We start from the raw sequence: 17,542 nt of genomic DNA, 5'->3' as shown, positions 1-17,542 counted from the left end.
GTTATAATTCTTTCCCAAAGTAATTATAAATTCAATTTACATACTAGCAGTTAAAGTTGGCTGCATCCTTTAGAGTAAAGAAGTTGAGCGATAACATGTAAAGAATGCTTATTTTAAAAACACATATATGGTTAGGGTAGAAAAAGATGCATATTTTGATTCTTTAATTCATTTGGTAGATAGAGAGGATGTGGTAATTTTTAATAACACATATTTTTCAGCAGAGTATATAAAGTGACTTTTCTCATAACCCAGAGGCACTAATACTAGAAATATTAGGTTAGTAAATGAAAAGAAGTATAAGACTTAAAAAATAGGAGACAAGGCACCTGCTCCTAAAATATATTAACATTTGTCTAAGAAGAATATATTCACAAAAAGACCATATGTGTCACAGCATACCTGTCAACTTTTGTGTCACCCTTTTAGAATTCGCCTGTCTTCATGATGTTCCTCAAGTTCTCTATGACGCCTTCCCTTATCCCTCAACCAATGGGAATCTCTCTTCCATATTCCTTCATTGATCTGTGTCACACATTTATGTGGCAGCATAGTCAATATTTTTTGGTTTGTGTCCTTTTCTAAGAGTATTTTTAATACCTTCTTAGGTCATGGATTAGCGTTTTGAAAGCCTGGGCCGGGTCTCTTACTTTGTGTACACCTGAAAGGCCTTGTAATATGGGTTCTCCATACATACATGTTGAAGGAGTAATGGAATAAAATGATTTGCAAAGCTTTGATATTTATTGACTAAGTTTTATTCCACTGTAGAGTGTGTTCCTGTGTAGTCTTCTCAGTGATGTGTATTGAACTGTTCTGTATGGGCTCTGTTCCGTTGGGGAAGATATGTTAGTTGTTAACTCTTTACTTGAAGAGCTCTTTCCTGAGAAATCTTACAGGCTTTTGGGAACAACATGGGATTAAAACGTTTAGGTCTCTCTTCTCTCAGTACGTTGCAGGTACTTACTGTGTTGTTATCTCAGTCTAATTGCTTTAATGCTTTCTCTTAAGATACTGTGTGAATGAACAATCTGAGATGTATCGATAAAAATGGTGCAATGTGGTGAGGCAGAGGTGATACTAGAATTCTATTATCAAAGTGACCTTTAAGTGCTTTCAGAATTTTCTGTTACATAATTTAGTAATAAGTTGAGTTCATTGAGTTCACATGAATTCTTGTTAATTCTTTTTAAAATGATTAACATTTGAATAGTATATGTTGATATAGCATTTCTACATTGCCTTTATAATTTAAAATATATTTGTTATTATATCTGATGCATTTTATGAGAAGACATTAAAGCATGCTCAATGAACTTATAGATCATTTTAAATTCAGTCTTAATAACTGCATGCTTTAATATCTTCTCATAAGAAAATGTGTCAATGTCTGAATATGTAGCTGCTTTTTAAAAAAATAAGTAAATATAAAACAAAACAAAATGAATGAACATAAATGCTTTGAAAATATCCTTAAACATTAAAGAAAAATATTGAACCTGAGCTCTTTGGAAAAATGCAAAGAAGCTTTACTCTTTTCATTTGGTTCATGGTTGGAAAAGGCTTGGAGAATGGATGAGAAGCTTCCCTGGGATTGGAAGAACATCAGGCAGAAGCCTCTAGACTAGGGGGCTGAAGAAAGCACACTGAGGAGACCCACATTAGAGTCCCCTTGCTATTCTCGATGAGGACTCTCTCCTGAGGTACTCTCCTGGGGGAAGTCTTGCGGCTTCCAGCCTGTGCAGGCTGGTAAGGGAATCACCCAACGTCTTGAAGACCTCGATATCTTCACATGTTCAGGAAGTGACTTTCGAGGAATTCACACAGAAGAGCGTATTCGGGCACAGCAAGGTTTGATTCAGGTTCTTCTCACACCATGGAAACCTTTATGGCATCCAGGTTACTCTTCCATCAGTGATGGCCTATGAGCTCCAGGCATGATGTTGAAATAAAAGCTTAGGGAGAAAATATAGAAGGTCCTCTCTTCCCTTTCAGGCAAGCACATTACATGAGTTTCACTCCCAGGTATATCTAACAATATTCTGGTGAGAGTTTCACTTCCAGGATTATCTAACAATATTCTGAAGACAAACACAATCAACTTTCTACTCTAGATTTAGAATTAGAGCCTTCTACTAGCTAAGGATGGACAGATGCAAATGGAGCTCCTAACCCAAAGTGCTATTTCAAATATACTAATGGGCTGACCAGGATTCTAATACACTTATTGAGGAAAGGGGGTATCGCAGTTTTTTTCTAGCTAATTACATATCTTGAACACATTCATCAATGAAAAGCATTACTAATGTACTTTATGCTAATTCATAGATGTCCTGGGGATATATGTGGATAAGTCTGAATCACTTGTATAGCTACCCTGAGCACAGATTTTGAATAAAGATCCTTTCAAACATAAGTAACACTTCACCACCACCATGACCAGCGTAATTATAATACATAAATATTTTAAAGTATAAGACTGACAATATTACATTTGAGTAAATGACTTATAAAAGACATTCAGCCAAATGAACAGTTTGTTGCAAGTTAGGGCTTTTGATTGATAGACTACTCTCTAGTCTCCTCATCTTGATTAGATGTTTTTTTCCCCACTATCTTAAGAACTTACATGGGTGCAGATCTAGTGAGCTCTTTCACTCTTATTCCTTAGGTTTGTGCTCTGACTACTACCAGCCCACTCCAATGGATCTTATCAGGGTCAATAAGGACTACTATTAATATATTGATAAGTCATTGACCCATTCTTGACTCTTATGTGAACCTATCAGTAACACATGACACAGCGAAATTTTCACTCAAATGTCATCTCTTTGAGGCCTTTCTCAGTCACTTGATCTAGAATTCTAAGTCCCTGCCTTATTACTTCCTTTCCACTTCTTTGCCTCTTCTTCTTAGCTGTTATGTGCATTTAATATGCTACAGGTTTTACATATCAGTCCCAGGTTATTTTCTTTCTCCTCCCAACCAGAGCATGAGCTCCACGAGGGCTGTAATTTCTGTCTGTTTTATTCATTGTTTTATCACTGGTGCCTAGAACAATGCATGACACAAAAGAAGTGATTATTGTGCATGGATTAATGAAAAATATCATTTGTGGAAACCTAAACCAACATGAGCCTGTGGAAAGCAATGTGAGAATGTTTATATGTATAAAGAGGGTTTCAAAAAACTTGTTCATGTATTTTTTATTCCAATGAATTTATATTTAGAAATCTATCATAAGTAAATAATCAGAGACAAGATGCAAATTCTGAGTCCCTTAAGTATTATCACCACAGGCTGCTGGAACATATCTGATAGCCACATGAAAGTATTTACTGCTAACCTGAGATTTGACTACAAACCATTGTTGTATTCCCCATCTCTGCAGATGCCGTGTATTGTGTTGTATTGTGCTGTGTGTCATAAGATGTTCACTTTGGTGGGGATGACGTAAGATAGAGAGCTTCATTCACAGTCTTTGGGAGTTTACATTTATACAATTTTATGAAAGCAATTTTTAAATCTGCAACAAAAGACTTACAAATATTAAAATTGTTAACACACAAATTCCACTTAGAATTAATCATAAAGCAATACTCATACAGGCAACAATTTACATAAAAGGACAGTCATCATATAATTATTGATAATGGTTAAAAGTTGAAAACCTTAACGTTCAGAAATTAAATATTTATTCAGTGGAGTATTTGTTTTCACAGACTAATAATCTGCAAAATGTCCTTGATAAGTGAAAAATCACATTTTTTTGAGAGCACAACTCCAAATCATCTTTTATTAATATGAAAAGGGCATATTTAGCAAGAGACACACTGAGAAAAGAGTCACTGTGGCCCAGGACATGGGGCAGAGAGGTGCCAGGCCTGAGCCCCTGCTGGGAGAGAAGGAGGCTCAGGACAAAGTGGGAGAAGTGCTGGGAAGAGCTGCGTAGTGGGGCCACAGAAAGCTCCAGTGGGCAACACTGTTGACAGGTCATGGGTGGCACTCACTGGGACCTCGCTGCTAACTCTTGTTTTTGGGGGGGCATAGTTAGTGCTGCCACCTCGAGTGAGAGCCGCCCCTTGGTTCCTGGAGGGCACCCACCAAGGGACACAGGACAGGAAGTCCAGGATGGCTAGTGCAGCTCGGGATGAAGGCCAGGGAGAAGCGGGTGCTCTGCAATGGCCAGGAAAGGTCCAGACCCTGAGGCTGAGGGGCTTCCTGTTTCGTGCGGACGCTCCACTCCGTCTCTGCCAGGCACTCTCCGACTAGGGCCCGGGCATGGATTATATCTCTCTTCAGGCCCTTCACGGTGCTCTTGCTGCCAGCATAGGTGGGTCGGATATCTTTGCTCATCTCTTCTATGACCGACAGCAGGTCCTTGTAGGGTGTTCTGGGAGTCCTGGGCGCTGGTGACTTCATCTCCTGCACAAAGCCTATGGAAGGCGGCCCGAAGTCGTTAAACAGTGATCTGAAAGGGGCAGCGGCCCCTGACTTTGAGCCGGAAGGCGATGGGATGCTTCGTGACCACGCCCACTTCATGGACCAGCGGGGCCAGCAAACTGAGGCTCAGCGAGGGTAGGCGGCAGGCCCAATATTGCAGAACTCAGGTTGTCTTCATTTCGAGGTCTCCACCGTCCGGTAGGGGAGCAGGAGTGGAGCTAGATCCTCACCTGGTAGGGATTGGGGTACACGGCCCAGGGGTGCTGGAGCAGGGGGTGAAAAATCACTAAACAAGGAATCCAATTTTATATTAACAGCATATATCTTTTTTAAAATATAAGTATAGAGAAAGGGGATGAAATCAATGTTACAATGTTATCTGTGGAATTTGACATGGGTGATTTTCCTCACTAGAATATTAAGGTAGAATAAAAAATAGAATGGGACAGTAAAAGTCAGGTTCTTGATTGAAAATCTCCAGGTTTCCTTGCCCAACCTTTTACCTTTGCACAACACTTACATGTCACCTTCTAACAATTGATTCTCCTAACTGCCCTGTGAGGTTGGCAGGTCAAGTATCGTTATCTGCAGTTCTTACATATAGACCCAGAGAGGTTAAGAGACTTGCCCAAGGTAACCCAGTTAGAGGGTAATAGAACTAAAATTAAAAAAAAAAAATTAAAAAAACTCCGTCTCTTCCAGTCACATGCTTTCCCCTACATTGTTCTAAACTATTGTGCTAAAAAAATTAGAAACGAGAAAGGCAGTGATTGTGTTCTCCTGAAAGCTATTTGAGTGTGCTTCTATTAGTGCCAGACAGCTTTGAAGTCATTGATTGCCCCGGAGAGATGATGAGATTGTGCTATATGGAACTTGGCCATCGTTACCATGTGATTTTCAATTAAGAAGCAAATCAAAAGTATTCCAGTGTCATGGTCATAACCTGAAGGGTTCAGACAAGCTACTAGCTGCATACGAATCAGGGAGGACTAATCATTTGTCTGTGTGTGCTGACTGTCATTTTTCAGAAGAAATAGTCTTTCACACTTGTGGCCAAGCTATTTTATTTTTCGTACTATGGGCGTTGTCATTTGTGAATTAGGTCTTTAACTTATTTTTGACTCTTGGGAAAACTTATTCCAGAATATTCATTGAACAATCACTACAATAATACAGAATGTGAAAGTGTGTTGTTGAGAACAGAACAACTTTGAGAAGTTCAGTAAGAAGACTGCCGGGGAAAGTATAAAAAGCTGTGAACTTAAAGATGTGGGATCAATACAGCCAAGCTGATGGTCCAACTGACTAACCTTCAGCAAGTCACAACCACTAAACTTCATAATTCATAAACCAGTGCTATTAATCTCTATCTCGTAAAGTAGTGAAGATTAAAATAAAATAACTTGTGCCAAAGGGTCTAGCCCTATAATAAAGTGTAAATTTGCTGAATACATTTTTGTTTTGTTTTGTGTAGTGATTTTGTTTCAGTGTAGTGATATAGAAACAGTATCCTCTAGGATGTTAGCTGGAGACTTTAAGGGTAAGCACCTTACTGTGAGAAAGAGCGACTTCATGAAGGAAATGTGATTGGTGCTATGTGATATGCCCTTATGAATTGGCCACTAAGGAGGACGTGAAGGAGCCACGTGAAAAATGTTGTAATCATGCCTACCAATGGCAGCTACTTAGGTGTCATTGTTGATTGATCTTACTGTAAAAGGTAAGAAGTACTCTTTCTCAGGTACATTGTAAAGAAGATGAAAAGGACATGTCTACCTCACACTATTTTTTTAATATCTTAATTGTAAAGCAAGCTGCAACTGTCAGAAAACAAAATTGACATGATTGTCACTCATACTTGAATGAATTCATATTATTAAGCACTTTCTTGTTTATCTCTTGGCACACTTTTTATTGACCTATATAAAATTTACTTATTTTAGTAATACATTATGATGAGATGTGGTTTTTATTCTCCATTTTTTACCTCACCATCAATTGGATATAAATTCTATATCTCAAATATGTGGATCTCAGTTTCACCTTTTAAGACTTTTTACCAATTCAGTCATTATTTCAAGCTCTTTTTATCCTGTTATTGACGTCTCTAGGTCCCAGACACTTTGACTTTTATTTTTGAGTGATGCACTTGACAATTTAGTTTTAGGGTCTCCCTGGGTACCATGAATGAAATAATTTGATGACCATGATGTCATGCTCAATAATCATTCATGAATCCTCCTTTAGGACATCTAGAAACTCTTACCCAAAAATCAAAGAAGACAAGAGATTATCAATTTCTCAGAATGAATTAACTTTTAATATTAATGCTGATGTCACAGCACATAAAGATGCTTCTTGTGGTTAAGTTTGAAGATGCAGAAATCCTTGTCAAGTTACCAAGCCAGAGATGTGCTGTGATCATTTGCTCTTTATCTTTGTTCTTAGTGCTATGCCTGCTGGCTACTTGGCAGGGTGTATCCTAGGTATTCCTTTGTAGAGCATATGTCCTAACTCTGTGTTCTAGGTTCATTTGCTCACTCATCCATTTAACAAATAACTCTTGGGTGCCTACTATATACTAGGAACAGTTTTCTGAACTGGGGATACATAAAAAAATAAAAAATCCATAGCTTTGTGGAGCTTATATTCTAGTATGAGTCACTAAAAGTTAGCAAGTAAAATAAACAGGATGTTAGCAAAAGTGTCCAGATTAGTGTTGCCAAACCAGTAAATACAGCCATATAAGAGACTTGCTTCAAAAATTTATTTAGTGATAAGATGTTTGAAAATCTTCAAGTAAAACAAATATTTTCATGTCAAAATTCTACCACTGTCAACATGTTGAAACATGATGCAATTCTGGTTTGTATCCAGATGGCATGGTTTAGGACTGGTCACAAGTGAAATATCTTAAGTATTTGTGTGGATAACCTTGGCTTTAGTCACTATCATTTTGTACATAGTGTATAAAAAAGCAAGCTCTTTTGCTGCGGCTTCCAGTTGACCTTCTACAGAGTTTCTACAGAGTTGTTCCAAAAATACTTGAATAGTGGAAGTCTCATAAGAAGCAGCATGTGATGTCATCTTAAAAGCTGAGCACTTTCCAGGGTATTTGGACATTTGTTTAAAACAACAAAATTAATATCTCTCTTATTGTGTTATCATCATCGAATGAATGTCATCAAATGTCAATCTCATGATAGCAGCCTTATCCAGTAGATGGTAATACTGGGGCAGTGTTGTTCCTAAGCTCCTTGTCAGCAATGTAAACATTGCCAATATTCCTAGGGCTTGGGAAGATTAATATTAGATGAGGCTAAGAAGCGTGGGCTGAACTATAAAAATATCTTGTTTATAACAAGGTCCCATAACAGGACCTGGCCTTGACTCACTTGGAATGTCTGGGTGGACATCAGAACAAATTGCACTATTAGAATTTGATAAAAAGCCTCATTTGCTGCTTAAATTTGAACATTACCCAGATGACTAGGAAATAATGTGGAAAAATATTCAACTCTCTGCTTTTGCAGTATCTCCCATTGAATGTCATAACGGATGGATGAGCATTTCAGGAATAAATACTGGCAGTTAGAAATACTGTGTCCTGTAAGTCATTTGAGCTATTTGTGGGAGGTGTGAGTACCTAAAAAAATTCAGGTTTTGGTAAGAAGGAGGAAGGGTTAACAGACGGTAGGTAAACAACACACCCAGCTGCACACTCCAAATTAAAATTGAAGCCATCACACGTTTTGTTTGCATATGCTACTAATAGTTGTTTTGAAATATAATAAATTGTCCTGCAGGGTCAGCATAACAATCTAGTTGGCACAATTTGGAATTAGTTGTATTAATTATGTGTTTGTTGGTGTTGTGAATAGGGCTTTGCTATTACTGGGTAAACACTAGTACTTGAGTCTTTTCTTCAAAGCATATATATGTATGTATGTATGTATGTATGTATGTATGTATGTATGTATGTGTATATATATCCCAACAAAGGAGCTCATTTGAGAATGTGTGCAGCAAAATAATATTGTAGCTTCATGTAGGAAACGTGACAGGAAAGGTAATCACCTAACTCAGAACTTATAAAAAGCCTGATGTTTTCTCTTGATATATATATATCATCAGTGTTAGCCCCTTGAAATAGTCTATGGAGAATACATGAAACCACATATTCTGATGCTAAGAAATTAAGGACATTTTGTATTCCCTTGACTATATTTACTAATACCATTCTTGTTCTGTTGCTATTTGTTATGTAACAGATCAAATATATGACTTAGCCCCCATATATGTTTCTAACTTGAAAAAGAGTGTGAACAAAGTCAAGTGATGGTGATTTGCTGCTTTGAGTGTTGAGCATTTTCTGCTGGTTCTTCTTCTCTTTCACAGTGTTTCTGGGCACTAAAGTAAAATTCTGACTGAGTTCATATTGCTGAGAATAGCCTCTAATTATTTGTTTTTATTGTGTCTCTCACACCTGACATTGTAACAAGTATTTTGATGCCACTATTGAAAATTATAGTTTCAGGGCCAAGACAGGCGTTGAGAGCTGTTAAGTCTCTGAGCCACAAAGAACCACTGTTAATGAAGACATCCCCACTTGCAATATTACTAAATTTTATGTAATAGACTGTGTTTTTCCAGTGTTTCCTAATGATGGTCCTTGCACACTTTTATAACACTTGGAATGAACCTTATACTCACTGCCAGGGAAAGCCAGGTGAGCCACTGTGTGCAGAGCAGAATGAGGTACTACTGTTGACTGTCACACCTGCTGTGATTTCCTCTGGAAATGGTGGCTTCCTAGTTGCACAAACTGACATACTGTGTCGCACAAAATTATGATGTCTTCCCTCTCTAGCCAACTACATACTTGTCACCTCTAAAACTGTTAAAATCTGTATTTATGTAGGGTATTCAGTTTTACTTTTTGCTTTGTAATGTGTCTCAACTGTATAGAGCTGTAAAACAAGGTTCCAGTGTATCCATTGGTAATTTTTATTTTCCATTTGTTGAAGCCATTTGAAAAAGCTGATGGTCTCTTACTAGCTCAAACTCAGAGCTCGGAAAATAATAGTTTATAATATTCCCATGGTGCTTTTTAGAGTCATTTTTTTTCTTGGTACTTAATTTTTTTCTTTCTCTGGGTGATAGTTTTTTACTTCCAGCATAGAACTGTAGGTGTTTGGCTGTCTCTTTTTTAGATTTAATGCCACACACTGCGTTCCACTGCTACAACATGTGTGTACAATAAATTTTCTTGTAAACTGAGGGTTTCAAGGCTAGAATTCTGTCAAGCTTACATTTTCAGAGCTCTTGAAATATTTTCCACTTAGCAACCTCTTTGCATTACTTGGAAAGCTTTTATGGGGCTTGTCAGTCAAAAGGATGACTCTAACCAAAGAAAGAACAATTCAGAGAATGATTTTTAGAATTAGTGTTAGCTTCATAGGTGAATCAATGGCTGTAACAATTTGCATTGGAAGTGTTCAAAAGGCAAATATTTTGCCTCCATTTACATCGTGTATACTAAGGGAGATAATTGCTTATCACATATCCATATTTTGTCTATTTTCTAAAACTCAATGTTACAGTTACTATTTACCCCATTTTGAGCTGATGTTTACAGGAACCGAATATAAAACATAGATTAGTGAGGACAAGATGCCATAAAGGTGGATGAGTACAGATATATATATATACACACAAATCCTGCTCTGAGTCATTGTGTTTTTTTTTAATCTAACTAAAAGACTGAAGTGAGAACAATGTTTTCAAAGATAGCTATACCTCTGTCTGTGTTTCAGAATTACTTGGGTCACCTTCTGCATTGACACTGGCTTGCCCAGAATCCAGGAGCACATACTGCTGATCCTATCAGTAGTTATGGGGACAATATTAATGGGAACATTATTAATTTATGGAGATTTCCAATGACCCATATGCACTCTTTGACCAACAAATTGTGTGTGCAAAGAGTGTGTGTGTGTGTGTGTAAGAAAGAGAAAAAGAGAAAGAGGCAGAGAGATGTAGAGGCAGAGAATACAGCATTGCTGGCTACACTCAGCCAGTTGACCAGGGTAATGGTGGCTCTGCAAGGGGCTCCAGGACCTGGCCTTATACCTGAAATGATGCCTGACTATGAATAAGGTGTAGGACAGGATTCAGGGTTTTCCCCTGGATGTTTAAACTGCATCTTAGTTGTTTTCTTCGTCCTCATTCTGATAAAAAGATTCCTGCAGTGCAAGTTCCCAATGCATATCCACCTTGGGTGTTTAATTTCAGTAGCTCTCCACCTTCATCTCAATCCTGAATTGCCATGTGTAAGCTTGTCAGTGATAATGGCTAATATTTACAAAACATGTTTTGAATGACAGGGATGGCTCTAGATCATTTATATGCATTATTTTATTTCATTGTCTCAATTATCTTGTGAGTTTCCTACAAGGAACTTTTCTTAAGGTCTCAAGAGATAGTAATTGGCAGAATATGGAATTAATGTCACGAATGTCTCTATGAACTTTTTATTTAGACCACAAGCCCTATTGTTCCTAAGATGTAAAGTGTGTTTTAATTTTAATCAGTTTCTCTTATGTCAGACTGAAGTCTTACTGCTGAGCCTATGTTGGTTAGATAAATATTTTCTAGCCATGAAGAGATCTGGAGTGACTATTTCTCTGGAATTTTGAGTATTAATCATTGCCTACCCATGTCTTGAGCTCCCATCACGCCTTCTTACACCTCAAGTCTACGTTAATCTGTGCTACTCCATGCTTTGCCTTCCTTGATCATCAGTGTTAGCCCCTACCCCAATTGATTTCCCTCAAAGTCACATTTCCGTATCTATGCCCACACACAGGTGAAAGCCAACAAATATGTCATTTGTGTAATACAATTTAGCATTCCGAATGAAAACCCATGGATGCACAGGTGATATTGTTTATATTGTAATTCAGAGCACATCAAGTATAACATTTGTTGTACACAAGTTATCCTTTCATAAGAATTTCTTTTTTTTTTTTTTTTTTTTTGAGATGGAGTCTGGCTCCGTCGCCCAGGCTGGAGTGCAGTGGCTGGATCTCAGCTCACTGCAAGCTCCGCCTCCCGGGTTTGCGCCATTCTCCTGCCTCAGCCTCCCGAGTAGCTGGGACTACAGGCGCCCGCCACCTCGCCCGGCTATTTTTTTGTATTTTTTAGTAGAAACGGGGTTTCACTGTGTTAGCCAGGATGGTCTCGATCTTCATAAGAATTTCTAAGACAGAATTTTAGATGACATAGTGCATGCTTCCCCATCCTATTTTGACCCCAAAAGTTTTTATTTTAATGTTCCATTTTTATTTTAACTAATATAGATATTTATCTACAATTGTCTCACTTTTGTATTTGGAAAAACCATTTACATGTGATAAAGAACAATTGCTGAATACTTGACTACTCACATATATACATGTTTCTTATTTAGGGGACATATATTACTCTGGTGACAGGGTCTGGTGCCACTGTGACCAGTCCTCTTGTTTGTCTTACCGAGAGTAGACTGCCATGATTCTGTTGAAATATCTCACATTCCTTATACCCTTATTTTGAGGAGGAAAGCAGAATTCCTGAAAGTACATTTCATAGACCACTCATAGAGGTGCCTGAGGGAAGATGCATCATGGTGATATATGCAGAAATTCTTGTATAATATATCCACAGTCTTCTTAGAGATTCCCAGAGAACTTTAATATTTTAAAGGTTCTGAGAAGTCCTGATGAATGAAATATCTTCACTGTTCTGTATACTTATTTGGTCATAGAATTCTCTTTTCATATAATAAATCTTGTCCTGTAGAACTGAGGTCGTATATAGCATATTTTGATAAGATAAATGCTAGTCTAGAAACTTTATATTAATTGGATAAAGCTGGAAAGCTTAACTAGTCTCTAGGTTCTTCTAATTGACTGAGACAAGTATAGGAAAAAGGCTGTGAGTTTTACATCAATAAAACTACTCATAATGCTACTCAATACTTACTCTTATAATTTTCAAAAGTTAAAAAGACCACGTGGATTCCATTTCAGCCAAACAGAATGATAATTGAAAAATTAAACTTACTGGAGATTAAATTGGTTCTGGGAAATCTTGGTTTGATACTTCCATCCTAGAGCACTTACAGGATTTGCATAGAAACCTGCATAGTTGCAAGTAAAGAGCACCTACCAGTCGATGACCTCCATCCATTCAGGTGAGAAACAGTCCTGTGTACCCTTGGTATTCCACTTCAGCTGTTATTATGATTCTCTTAGGCTGGTGGTTATCAGATCAAAGAAGCAATACTGCTGTAAGTCATACCCAAATAAGTTGAAGGATTATAGACAGAAATAAATTTTAGTTCACAGGGAAATTTTGATGAAGCATTAGGAAAATAAAGCTCATAACTGCTGGGTGATTTGGTTTTACTCCTCCCCCTTTATTAATCTATAGTTTTCCTCTGAGTTAAATCCTGTGATAATTAAAAACATGGTATTGATTCTTATTGCTAGTTTAGCATGTTTGTTTATCAGTCAACATTTAATACATATTTATAAAACACCTCCTATGTACCTTGCCAAGAGATACAAGAATAATCAAGGCACAACCTCTGCCCTCACTCATGAAACACATAGTCTACTAGGAAGACAAACAGGTGTCAATAATCCCTCTGTTGACGTGATATGCATGTGGAAGGTATGGGCAGGACAAAGGAGGGATCATTAACTCTGTCCTACATTTGGGAATTTATAATACTTGATTCTAAAGGATTTGGATGACTAAGCCAGGTAAACAAAGGAGAAAGAAACATTTTATGTGTGGAAAGCAACATGTGCTGAGGCATTGCTGTACTGAAGAGCAAGGTGTTAAGCGATCAGCAATTACTATAGTATCGCTGAAGCCTCAGGATTGCTGATAGGAGTGAAAGTAGATAAAGCTGGAGCCAAATTATGAAGACTCTTTCCTGTTAAGCAAAGCAGTTTTCACTTTACTGCAGGTAATGGGGGAGCTTCTGATGGATTTTAAACTTAAAGACAGTCCGGATGTTTGGTACCCTCTTAGCCTTCCCCAAAATTATAATCTATGCGCTACTATTTCATGTGTCTATGCCTTCCCAATACTAAATTGTCTTCTGATTTTTTCTTCCACAAATGACAACAGCATAGGAGAGCTGCTTTTCTACTACTTAAACTTTCAGTGTGTAATATCATCTTTGCCTGCTTTCTGTTGTGGTATATCTACTTGCCCTTCTAATAAATTGATTTGTTAGCATAATTGAGATAGTTATTTGACATGCAAGTGATAAACAATAGGAGATGATAAAATATTTCTCACAGGATTTAGGGTCCTTGTCTCAAATGTCCTCAATTTCACTTTCAGAATCTTATTAAACTTGGATGCTAGACCATGCATGAAGGATAATATGTCTTGCTGTTAGTAAAATGAGTGCTGTTTCCGTGGTAATCACCTTAGATTGGCTCAGAACAGCGTACCCACTTCTGTGGCTGCATGGAGAGAACACTGTTGCTTAGTATGACAATGTCAATGGAATATGCCATTCTATTAATCTCCAGCCCTGGGATACAAAATTTCCTACATAATGTGGTGATCAGCCATTTCTGTTATGATTTTATGGCAAAAGCCAACTGGCTAATGCTTTAATTATTGAGGAGATATTTTCACAAAGTTACAGCACAGAATCTTTAGGAGGATGTTTTTTCATATCTCAAGGACAACGAGACTGTCTTGGGGGACACGGGGATGTTTGAGATTTGGGGTAATAGCCATTTAAATTTTTTTTCAAAATTTAAATTGTTTTGATTATTAAAATCTTGATTGAGGAAATGTGTAAAACAAAGCAAGTATTTAAAACTAGCTATAATCCTACCACTCAGAGGAAACCAATGTTAAAATATTTAGTACTTTCCTCTATTAATGTGCATCTCCAGTTCCATGCCAATATTCATATCTTATTCTTGTGGCCATGTCTGGTAAAATAAGAAGAATCACACAAATTTTACTGAGCCCACAATATGTCTAAAGCATTGTTCTCAAATCTGTGTATTTTCTCACAGAGTCCTCACAAAACTATTCGCTAGATATTATTGTTACATTTTACACATGAGGAACTCAGAAAGAAAAAGATTAAGTGATCTACCACAGTCACGCAGCTTGTCAAGTGGTGGAACCACATTCAAACTCAAGCTTCAAAGTCCAAGCCATGAAGAACATGCTATGCTTCTATGTATTCACAAGTAAATATACATGGGGCAGTAGAACGTTTTAAATATGTATGTTTAAAACTAATGGCAATTTTATACTGCACAGTTTCATTCAGTTGTTTAATTTCTCCTTGCTAGTAGTTGAAAGTTGCATATCCCTAGAAATGCTGTGTAATGATTTACTGTCATGGAACTCTGCTTGATGTACACAATAGGGATATAAATATGTTGCCTAACTTATTATTTTTAATACTGAAATTTGCTTAAAATAAACTTTTAACCTGCTACATTTTCATTATTAACCTGAGGAAAAATTCTTTGTAAAGCTATTTAATTAAAATCCTTATACTAGATGGTATTATTCCATTCTCACATAGCTATAAAGAAACACCCGAGACTGGGTAATTTATAAAGAAAAGAGGTTTAATTGGTTCATGGTTACAAAGGCTATACAGGAAGCATAATGTTGGCATCTACTTGGTTTCCTGGGGGACCTCAGGAAACTTCTAATCATGGCAGACGGCAAAGGGGAGTAGACACTTCACATGGCTGGAGCAGGAGGAAGAGAGGGTGGAGGTGCCGCACACTTTTTAACAATCACAGCACTAAGGGGATGGTGCTAAAGCATTCATGAGAACTGCCGCCACCGCCCCACAATTCCATCACTTTCCACCAGGCCCCACCTCCAACACTGAGGATTACAATTCGACATGACATTTGGAGGGGACACAGTTCCAAACAGTATCACAGACCATACTTAGATAATAGGCATAACAGAAATTATGAACTCTAAAAATTAGTATCAGTATCAATTTTTTTATGTGATGGGGTTCACTTTTGAGTTATTTTTATTGAGGCATAATCTGAGTTTTAAAAATGTAAACATGCATGTGTCCACCTGCATATGAATTCCATCATCCAAGTAGGTTCCTTTGTGCCTATTCCCAGGCGATCCCCCACACATCCTCCAGAAGTAATCACATTCCTGATGTCTATTACTGTGTATTAGTTTTGTCTGTTCTAACATGGAATCACATAGCAGGCATTGTTTTGCATATTTAATATCTTGGTGTTATGTTGAAGAATCAGTAAGTACTATAGCAGGAGTCATGAACTACACACAAGTTGTAGGCCAAATTCGGTCATTTGCTTTCTTTTGTAAATAAGTTTTATTGAAACACAGCCAAACTCATTCCTTGACATATCTTCTATGGTTTCTTGTGCATTTCAACAGGAGAGTTAAGTATGTGAGACAGAGATCATTGGTCTGCAAAATTTAAAGTATTTATTATCTGTGTCTTTACAGAAAAATTTCCAAATCCCTATAATTACTAAAACCACAAGAGTTCTGAGAGAAGTACTGGCAGATAAAACTTGAACCTGATTATGGAGGCCCTTGCCTGCTAGAATTTTTCACTTTATCCCAAAGGCAACTGGAAGTTTCTGATGGATTTTAAGTGCAAAGATGAGGCTTTGTTTCACTAAGCATGTTTTGAGACTCATTAATGTTGTTCCTTGTATCACTAGTGTGTTTCTTTTTATTGCTGAATAGTGTTCCATTATATGAGTATATTTTTCTTTGTCAATTAATATTTGGATTGCCTCACCATTTTTACTATCATAAATAACCCTACTATGAGCATTCTTGTATAAATGATTTTGTGGACATATGTTTTCATTATCTCAGTAAATATCCAGGAATGGAATTGCTGCATTATAGGATAAGTATATGTGTAACTTTATAAGAAATTTCTAAGTCATATTACAAAGTGGTTTTACCATTTTACACCTTTATCAACAATTCATGAAAGCTCCACATTTTTTTCTAAAATTGTGATGGTAGTGTTAATATTTAATTTTACTAATTCTGGTGAATGTGTAATGGTATCTTATTAGAGTTTTTATTTATGTTGATATCTGATGATGCTGAATACATTTTAATGTGTTCATTGGCTGTACATATTATTTTGTGAAGTGTCTGGTCATGTCTTTTACTCATTTTCTTTATTACTGCTAAAATATGAGGTTTTATTTACTTGCAATTAGTATTATTTGTTTTACATTTTAGTTTTTTAATTGGAAATTATCAAATTATAGCTGTATATATTTATAGGGTACAAAGCAATGTCATAATTTATGAATACAATGTTGAATAATTAAATCAAACTAATTAACATATTCATCATTTAAAATATTTATCTTTTTTGTGGTTACAATATTTGAAATTTACTCTCTTAGCAATTTTGAAATGTAGAATATATTATTGTTTATGATATTTATCCCACTGTGCAATATATCTCAAAGTAAAAAAAAAAAAAAAAAACACTTATTTTTCCTGTCTAACGAAGTTTTTCTGTGCTTTCACCATCATCTCCTTATCCCCCTCACCTTGTAGTTTCTGATAACAACCAATTTTCTCTGCTTCTTTGAGTTCAATTGTTTCAGATTCTACATGTAAGTGAGAATATGCAGTATAGTATTTGTATTTCTGTGCCTGGCCTATGTCACTTCACATAATGTTCTACAATTCTAACCATATTGTCACAAATGACAAAATTTTTTTCTTTTTTATGACTAAATGGTATTCCATTGCATACATATACATACATACATATATATATATATACACACACACACACACATATATATATAACATTTTCTTTTTTCATTCATTTGTTGATGAATACTTAGGTTGATCCCACAACTTGGCTATTGTAAATAGTGCTGCAATAAATAGGGGTGTGCAAATATCTCTTCAGCATACTAATTTCAAGTCTTTTGCATAAATACTCAGAAATGAAAGTGCTAGATTATATGGTAATTCTATTTTTAGCGTTTTTGTGGAGCTTCCATAT

At 36.6% G+C, this 17,542-nt stretch overlaps 1 long non-coding RNA gene and 1 pseudogene across 4 annotated transcripts in view; one reads left to right on the top strand and one right to left on the bottom strand.

The window, feature by feature from the left end:
• Positions 1 to 16,352, top strand: part of LOC105475586 (uncharacterized) — a 161,127-nt gene extending 144,775 nt beyond the window's left edge. For 3 of the 4 annotated variants that reach the window (XR_011621663.1, XR_011621665.1, XR_011621666.1), the window contains one exon: positions 5,932 to 6,325. This is a non-coding gene — a long non-coding RNA (uncharacterized lncRNA). Of the gene's footprint in view, positions 1 to 5,931; positions 6,326 to 15,993 lie in introns of those variants that run through there. The other variant, XR_011621664.1, reaches the window with a different exon arrangement.
• LOC105475587 (cyclin-dependent kinase 2-associated protein 2 pseudogene) lies at positions 3,713 to 4,571 on the bottom strand (annotated as a pseudogene).
• Positions 16,353 to 17,542: the final 1,190 nt, after the last annotated feature.

Source organism: Macaca nemestrina, chromosome 4 (genome assembly GCF_043159975.1).
Source record: "Macaca nemestrina isolate mMacNem1 chromosome 4, mMacNem.hap1, whole genome shotgun sequence".
NCBI lineage: Eukaryota > Metazoa > Chordata > Mammalia > Primates > Cercopithecidae > Macaca > Macaca nemestrina.
Note: the sequence above shows the minus strand (reverse complement) of the source record. Positions and strands in the feature narration are given on the sequence as shown.